This window comes from Mytilus galloprovincialis, chromosome 10 (genome assembly GCF_965363235.1).
Source record: "Mytilus galloprovincialis chromosome 10, xbMytGall1.hap1.1, whole genome shotgun sequence".
Taxonomy (NCBI): Eukaryota; Metazoa; Mollusca; class Bivalvia; order Mytilida; family Mytilidae; genus Mytilus; species Mytilus galloprovincialis.
This window is the reverse complement of record NC_134847.1, coordinates 38,436,362-38,445,160: the sequence shown is the minus strand read 5'-3', so window position 1 is coordinate 38,445,160 and position 8,799 is coordinate 38,436,362. Positions and strand designations below refer to the sequence as shown.

At 33.6% G+C, this 8,799-nt stretch overlaps 1 long non-coding RNA gene across 1 annotated transcript; it reads left to right on the top strand.

Annotated features, from left to right (window-relative positions):
* Positions 1–2,575: 2,575 nt before the first annotated feature.
* Positions 2,576–6,327, top strand: LOC143047512 (uncharacterized). The gene is made up of 2 exons (XR_012969589.1): positions 2,576–3,355; positions 5,061–6,327. It is a non-coding gene; the product is annotated as an uncharacterized LOC143047512 (long non-coding RNA).
* Positions 6,328–8,799: the final 2,472 nt, after the last annotated feature.

Below are 8,799 nucleotides of genomic sequence, written 5' to 3'. Positions count from 1 at the left end.
TAATTTCCCGAAGTGATGCCAAGTGTCTAAACAGTATGTCAAGTTATTACTTTCTCCAAATGTAGACATGTGTCTTAACACTATGTCAAACTTTTAATTGTTCCAAGTGTAGACACATGTCTTAACAATATGTCAAGCTTTTAATCGCCCGAGTTGTAGACATGTGTCTAAAAGCATGTCAATCTATAAATGCCCCAAGTGTAGACAGGTGCCTAAACAGTATGTTAAAGCTATTAAATGCCCCAAGTGTAGACACGTGTCTGAACAGTATGTCAAGTTATTAATTGCCCGAGTTGTAGACATGTGCCTTAACAGTATGTCAAGCTATAATTTTCCCAAGTGTTGATATAGTCTTGACAGTATGTCAAGCTATTTATTGGCCCAAGTGTAGTCAAGTGTCTAAACAGTATGTTAAGCTATTAATTGGTCCAAGTGTTGACTCATGTCTTACTGTATGTCAAGCTATTAATTGTCCGAGTTGCAAACACGTGTCTAAACAGTATGGCAAGCTATTAATTGACTGATTTGTAGACACGTGTCTAAACAGTATGTCAAGTTATTAATTGGCCCAAGTGTTGACTCATGTCTTAACAGTATGTCAAGCTATAATTGATTGCCCCAAGTGTCCCGTGTCTAAACAGTATGTCAAGCTATTAATTGCTCCACGTGTGGAACAGGATCTGCTTACCCTTTCGGAACACCTGAGTCACACCCCCATCAGTTTTTGGTGGGGTTTGTGTTGCTTAGTCTTTAGTTTGCTATGTTGTGTCTTTTGTACTATTATTTGACTGTTTGTCTTTTTATTTTTTAGGCATGGCGTTGTCAGTTAATTTTCGATCTATGAGTTTGACTGTCCCTCTGATATCTTTCGCCCTCTTGTAGACACATGCATGTCTTTACTGTATATCATGCTATAATTGTCCAAAGCGTAGACACGTGTCTAAACTGTTTGTCAAGCTATAATTGTCCTAAGTGTAGACACATGGGCTTAACAGAAATCCAGGCTATAATTTCCAAGTGTAGACAAGAGGTTAAATTTTACTGAGACTACCAAAGATTTGCAATCCATACCTGATTTTCCGAAGGACAAATAACATTAATATTAACAAAAGAAAAGGTGTGATAAGGGCAATTTCTGGTCCCTTACAATTTTCATTTCGGAATGAAGCCCATTTTGCATTTTGTTTTTAATGAAGCATGGTTCAAAATGATCTTCTTATGAATATAAATGATCATTAAGATGCGTTTTCTATAGAGTGTAAAAACTCAGATGTCGGCAATCGCCCTTTTACCGGAACAAATAAAAATGTTGATCAACGTTTTTTTTCCCAAGTTTCCTTACAAAGGCTATCATTTTTGGTACTTAAAACCAACTTTTTCATTCGTAATCACTCCAATTGACTAATTTTAATTTAAAAAAACACATAATTTTATTCCGTCCTGATTTCATTGAAATTAAATAAGTGTTAATAATTCAAGTGGATATTGATAAGTGAAAGTACAATATCTTGGAAGTTAATCTGCTAACCATAAATAAAATTATTCCTATAAGATTGAATCAAAATTAATTTCAATCTGATCGATTCTTTTAGATAGTTATACATGTAAGTCATCTATTCAGTATTTACATGACAATAAGGCAATTAAAGTCCGAGAGAAAAATAATAAGAACTGTGAAAAGGAATTAGGTTGGTAAACGTCAATGATGGCCTACCGAACATCACAATAAAAACAACAAACATCTATATTAAAAAAAAAACCGTCTCAATTACTAAGTAACAAGAGACAAACAAATGCCAAGATCTAGATTTCCCCTAATAAGGAAAATTGAGAAGGAATTTTTTAGAGACTTCGAAAGACATGTAATGACCATACCGTATAATTATAGCGGGTTATTTTCGCGGTTGTAAAATTTCGGGATTTTTATTGACTAAGGTTATATACGAAATGTTTTGGCGGATTCAAAACTTTTATCAATACCTTTGCATGAATTTTTTTTAGCGATTTTGTTTTATCCGCGAAAATAAGCGAAAATTTACATCCTGTGAAAAAACCCCGCTATACGGTATTGATTCTGAAAAGATAAAACATTTAAAAACAATTATAAGGACTGACGGGGTTTCCGTTGGCAGAAACGGGATTCGAAGAAAGTGGGCGAAATGCACAATTATTTAAAACATGTTCACGAGGGACTCAAGTCAATATTTTTATCGACGTTTGAAGAAAAAGATATATCATACTTTCAGTTATCAAAAAGACCCCCCCCCTCCCCCATCCTTTCCGAATCCGCCAATGGTCCCTGACTTGTACATGCAGATCATCGTGTGTTTTACTTGGATTCTCTTCTGTCCCCTATATACCAGAGGATAGGCTATAGCCTGCTATTGATTCTTTGCACTGGAAAGATTTTGTATGTGATGATTTGATTAATCATTGTTAATGTTCTAAACAATAAGACTATAGTACGATGCTTCCATGTTCCATAACTTTCAATTTTATAGGTTGCTAATTTAAAACATGATTGTATCGGATTTCACTTAACAATTAATTGCATCTTCTTACAAAAGAACATGCCATTATAAATTTATACTACTTATAGTAATATCATGTACATTTAAACCTGTAGTCCAAATTTACTTAATTATGTACAATTTGCGTAAAGATTAATTTGGTATTTACGTAAGGGTTTAAAAGGCCGAATATTTTATTAGTTTTCATAACTATTAAATGACCAAGTGAAAATGACCATAAAATGACCATTCATAAGAAGACATGCATCGAGGATTAAACTTGAAATAGTATTAGACCAAACATTGGAAAAGCTGAGCAACAAGCAAAACAGTAGTTAAAGACGGAGGAACATGAAGGGCAAAATAGGAATTTTATCATTGGAATAAAAACAAAAATAGAGCAATGCTGAACATGTACATGTAATAGAAAGTTAAAGTGGGGATTATCAAAACAAAATAAACTTGTCAATCGTGCGAGTGTGACGTACGTTGTGGGATCAGAAGAAATAGTTAATGACCTGTTGATCTGAAAGACAAATGTGAACCTTTAGGTGAAGAATCGTCATCAAAACTGAAAAATTTGGAGAATGTTCACTTAGTCTTAGTGTTAATTGGAATTGAACAACAGTTACTTTCGCCTTTTGTTTTACATTCCGATAACAATGATTACTTAAGCTGAATCGTGATCAAAACTGAAAAATTCAAAGAATGTGCATTTAATTGGAACAGAACAACAAAATATTTTTCGAATTTCGTTTTACATTTCGATAACAATGACGACACAGGCTGGAATTCAGGCTCCAAAGGAGAATAGAGATCCTAATCATATTAATGATCATCTTCAGGTAATTATGAAAAATATACGACCAATTGACTCTCGACTTATTCAACTTTGCCATGTTCACACTAGGGCCAGTGTATTTAAGGGGTCAATTGCTTCTGAATTTACTTCACAATTATCCCACTAAGGCTTATGAAATGGAAAATTGCTTCTGAATTTACTTAAGGAGTGACTGTAATATTTTGTTCTGTCTGTGAAGAAATAACGTCCAACATATGGTGCAAACTGAATAATCCACGTAGCGGTTTATTTTTAAGTGTGCACCACATGCTTGATGCTATTTTGAAAAGACAGAAAGCATATTACAGTCATTCCTTATAATTTAATTCTGAATTCCATTTTAACTCCATGTTCACACTAGGGCCAATGAAGGGGTAAATAGCTTCTGCATTTACTTCACAATGTTCACACTAGGGATCAACAAAAGGGATCAATTGCTTCAGAATTTACTTTACAATGTTCACACTAGGACCAATGAAAGGTCTAATTGCTTCTGAATTTACCTCAAAAAGTTAACACTATGGCCAATAAAGTGGTCAATTACTTCTGAATTTATTTCACAATGTTCACACTAGGGGACACTAAAGAGATCAATCGCTTCTGAATTGACTTCAAAATGTTGACACTAGGGCCAATGAAGGCGTTTACTGCTTCTGAATTTACTTTACAATATTCATACTACTAGGGCCAACAAGGGTCAATTGCTTCACAATGTTAACACTATGGCCATTTTATTTTAACTTGGATGTAGAAAAATTTCGAATATGTTTTGAGGTTCTAACATCATAAGAACATGCAACCCTATTTAAAAGATACCAAGAGTGCGATTCGGTTAATTGTATCAATTAAAAATTAGGCTTAGGCAGTGGATTTTCGTCCGCAGGAGTAGATTGCCTTGGCTGTGTCGTGCAAAACGTTTGGGAGTTTTTGGTCCTTGGTGCTCTTCAACCTCGTACTCTATTTGGCTATTTAAACATTTTTTGATTCGAGTGTCGCTGATGAGTCTTTTGTAGACGAAACGTGAGTCTGGCGTAAATATAAAGTTTTAGTCCTGGTGTCTATGATGGGTTTATTAGATTATTGAAGGTTAATTTTAAGTCGCATGTTTAACTATGCAGAACTGATTCCTAATGATCTGCGGTTCTTCAATACACTTGCCGTGAATATGGATCAAAACTGAATACAGCAAATATTTGGTGCTTAGGCAAATAGGTTAAGAAAAAAAAAACATTTGCCAATTGTGCCAATCTAATTAAAAACCGATCTCTTATCGCTCCCGTTTTCTGATATGTCGCGCGACATATCAGAAAACGGGAGCGATGAGAGATCATTTTTTAATTAGATTGCAATTGTGCAATCTAGTTAATACTAAAGACTATATATATTATTTTTTTTGTAACTATAACTTCCAAATTATAACTCACACCATGCACAGAAACGTGTTATACTTTGTAAAAAAATTAAGAAAATATAATATAATTGCCAATAAGACAATATTGGTATGATCTGCTTTTCCAATGCACTTACAACGGCTGCAAAAGACATTAACACCTGAAAAGATAAATCACCAAAAGCTGTATACCATCGTTTCTATGAGTTTCATCTCTCAAGAAGAATCATGTCCATAAATTCACAAGTAAAGATTAATATAACAGTATCGTCTTCTTAGTAAACAGGCAATTTTTAGAATTTATACATTGTCTTTTCAGATGAAATTTGATCAAGTGTTTGGCGAACCACAGAATAACTATTCCTTTGGAGTAGTTTGGGAATGTTCAGAAACCTGTTATTCATGTTGGCATGGTTTGTGTTATGGATTAGCATCTTGTCTTTGTAGTGTGTGGATTGTCATATATTGGGGTTTCATTTTCGGATGTGTTGCGTTTGACCATATTTGGATTTTTACGCCATTTTTGAAATTATTCACAATGATCATGCAAATATGTCGTCCATTGAAACCGTGTATAGATTGTTGTATAAAACCCTGTACAGGCGCATGTGCTCACTTTTTTATTCTTTTTGCTGAACCTGGGACAGATATTGACAGATGGAATAAACCAGTAATAAAAACGCCTGTTCGACGCGTAAGAATCAATAGAGATTCGCCGGAACCAGTAAAAAGGGCTCCTGTACCTGCACCTACAGCCGAGGACCTATTCTTAGGCCAGAAGAGCCAAATGGCCCGTTCAGTACAAAGACAAATGATGCTGTAACGAAAATAGCCTTCGTTTTGCAACGTAACTGTAAAGTTATGATTAATAGTGCTTATAAACTATAGATTCTAACAGTACTCTTATTAATAACTGGTTTTTTTTCTATCCACTGCCTCCTTTATACTATTTGTGAGGTTGATCATGCACATCTGTTTGAAACGAACGCTCGGACATATAGTTGATAACTTAAGAATTTATTTTAGTCATTCAATTACTAGTATCACATCTTTTAAAATAACAGCTTTCATTTCGACAGAGACTTGCAGTAGGATCTGCGTTTGTTAGCCTCTACAGCAGATTTTTTTTATGTCCAGTTGCCATTGGATCATGCGATTTCGAAGATCAGGGTTTCATTTGTTTTACGTATTGTGTTTGTTGTACTGATATCATGTAATACAGTCTCAATCTATAACATTAAGGGGTGATATTCTTTCTCATCTTGTTAAATTTCCATACAATTCAAATACCTAGACATAGATATGAAAAGATGTTGTATGAGTGCTAATGAGACAACTCTCCATCCAGGTCATAAATTGTAAAAGAAAACCATTATAGGTCAAAGTACGGTCTTCAACACAGAGCATTGGCTCACACCGAGCAGCAAGATATAAAGGGCCCCCAAAATGACTACTGTAGGGGAAATCCAACGGTCTTATCTACATAAAAATAATTTGTAAGGGTTCCGCGGAACCCAGTGTCTCGCCTACTTTTACTGTTACTCGAAGGCTCAATAAAAATGAATTAATAAAAATATTCTTCTCGATACTATCTTTTGATTGTAAGAAGCTTCTTTCCAAGTTTAGTAAAAATCCAGGACAGGAATCTAATAAGTGTTTTAAAAACTAACCGCAGACTGTATGTAATGTTATATGGAAGAAATAATAAGTTCAATTATAAGTAAAATAAAAAAAAAAAAAAAAATTGGTACAAAATTTTAACAAAATTTCCTTCTAGATACTAAGTCTAACTTTTGATCATAAAAAAAGCTTCTGCCGGTCCAAGTTTGGTACAAATCCTAATGATCATAAACAAGCGTCTGTCCGAAACCTTTATTTTTTACCCCTAGATCAAATATACATACTAAAAAATACAATAGTTTATCCCTGGTATCTATGATGAGTTTATCTATAAACTAGAATGATACATGTCTCGAACAAGATCAATAAGTAAATTCGAAATTACCATTAAATGAACTATTTTCTAATCAAACGATACAGGGGCGGATCCAGCCATTTTTAAAAGGGGGTCCCAATCCAGGATAAAGGGGGGGGGGGTTCAAACTATATATCCCCAATTCAAATGCATTGATCGTCCAAAGAAGAGGGGGTTCCAACCCCCGGAAGCCCCCCCCCCCCTGGATCTGCCACTGCGATACATAACAATGCTTAAAAATTGGGTACGAGTAATTGTCGTGTACACCAGTTACATGTAGTTCTTGTATTTTGTCTATTAATGCCTTTTTTAATTTTATGTTTTGTATGGGACCTCTGTAGTCATTTTTCTTTCAATTGTCTTTCTTTTTAGAACTCTATTCTTACTTTTTAAACGCTTATCTTTTAATTAGATGTCAGTTTTTTTTTATTTAATTGACGTCATTTTTTTTGTTTTATCGACTGTTTTCTTTCTTCACATCTATTTACGTTTTTGACTTTTGTTTTTAATCTTATATCTGTTTTCGTTCTTTACGTCTGTTTTCGTTTATAATCTCTGTTTTAAATTTTTTAACGTCTGTTTGTACATTTTTTTATGTCTGTTTTTCAAATTTTGCTCATTTTCCCATAGGTGCATAGTGATGAAACAACAAACACATAGGGACAACTTTTTTTAAGTTAATTTTTAATATATAGGTATTGAAAAATAATACAAATGAGACAAACTAACATCTTTATACAAAATGATAAAAACAGTTTCAAGTATGCAGTCATAATCTGAGGCAACGCAATTAGATTTTCAGATCACTATATGCTTTCATATCTTTTGAAAGCAGATGAAGTTAAAATATCGAAATTCGAATCGAATGAGCTAATCGCGTTTACACACTCTTTAAAACAAAATTCGAATCGAATATAAGTTGGCTTATTCGCATTATCCAATTCGCATTAGAAATACGTTTTCGTTAATGCAAATCAGTTGATTCGTTTCAATTCGAGTTAACTTGACAGTGGTGTGGACACTTTCTTAATTGTAATTTTAATAGACGAGAAAGTGCTTTGACAGACAAATAAAAAGAAAATTGTCATTATTTCTTAATTCTTTAAAATTAAAAACGTAACATTAATATAATTCGTGTCTGCGAAAATATAAGCGAGAACCATAATTATTTCATATTCATATTGACATCATATGCGTATATGCCGACACGTCTGACATGTCCGACAATAATTTGCAAAGGGGTATATCTTGGTTGTTAATGGAGACATTTTGTCTTATCGAGTGTTGGGCGGATGCAGTCACTAAAATAGTATCAAATAGAAAAAACAAAGGATATGGGTAATCATCCATCCTTGACACAAAACCAGTTCATGCACAGCCAAAAAAACACACAAAAAAACAAAGAAAGCGCGCTTGATTGCTGTTCTTCGTCTCAATGTCCTGTTACTGAAATGAAAAGGAAAAATGATTCCGATTAATGCCATATTAGATGGAGAGAGCGATTTGGAGATGTCATTGGCTCTAAAATGGTTGTTTTGTTTTAAATTATAATTAATTAATTGATAATGTGATACGTTGTTCGGACAGAATACGAATTTGACGCGCATTGTAATTCGTATTAAAATTCACTCTCGGACGTAAAACGTTGCGAGTGCGAATGCGAATTAAACTAATTCGAAATGGTTAATGCGAATCGAATTCAAATAACGTGTAAACGCAGCACCATAGTTTGAAAGTGAATTAAAATGAACTACTTACTCATTAAAAAATATACATAACCTGCAATCAAAAAAGATACATTGATGTGACTACATATTGCCACTCCATTTAAAAATAGAATTGTTTTTTTGAAAATGCTTCTCAATATTTTCTGAACGAATATAAAAAAAAACTGTGTTGAAAACAATAGGCAGATATTGCATGTAGACAAAAGTTAACACAAAATAAAGATATGAAGCCTATTTCTGATAAGTCTAAATATCCCAATTCGATTATAAGTGCACCATTATAACTTGTAAAACTTGGATCAGTAAGACACTGTACAGAGAAATCAACACCGATCTCATAAGTAAAATTATAGGAT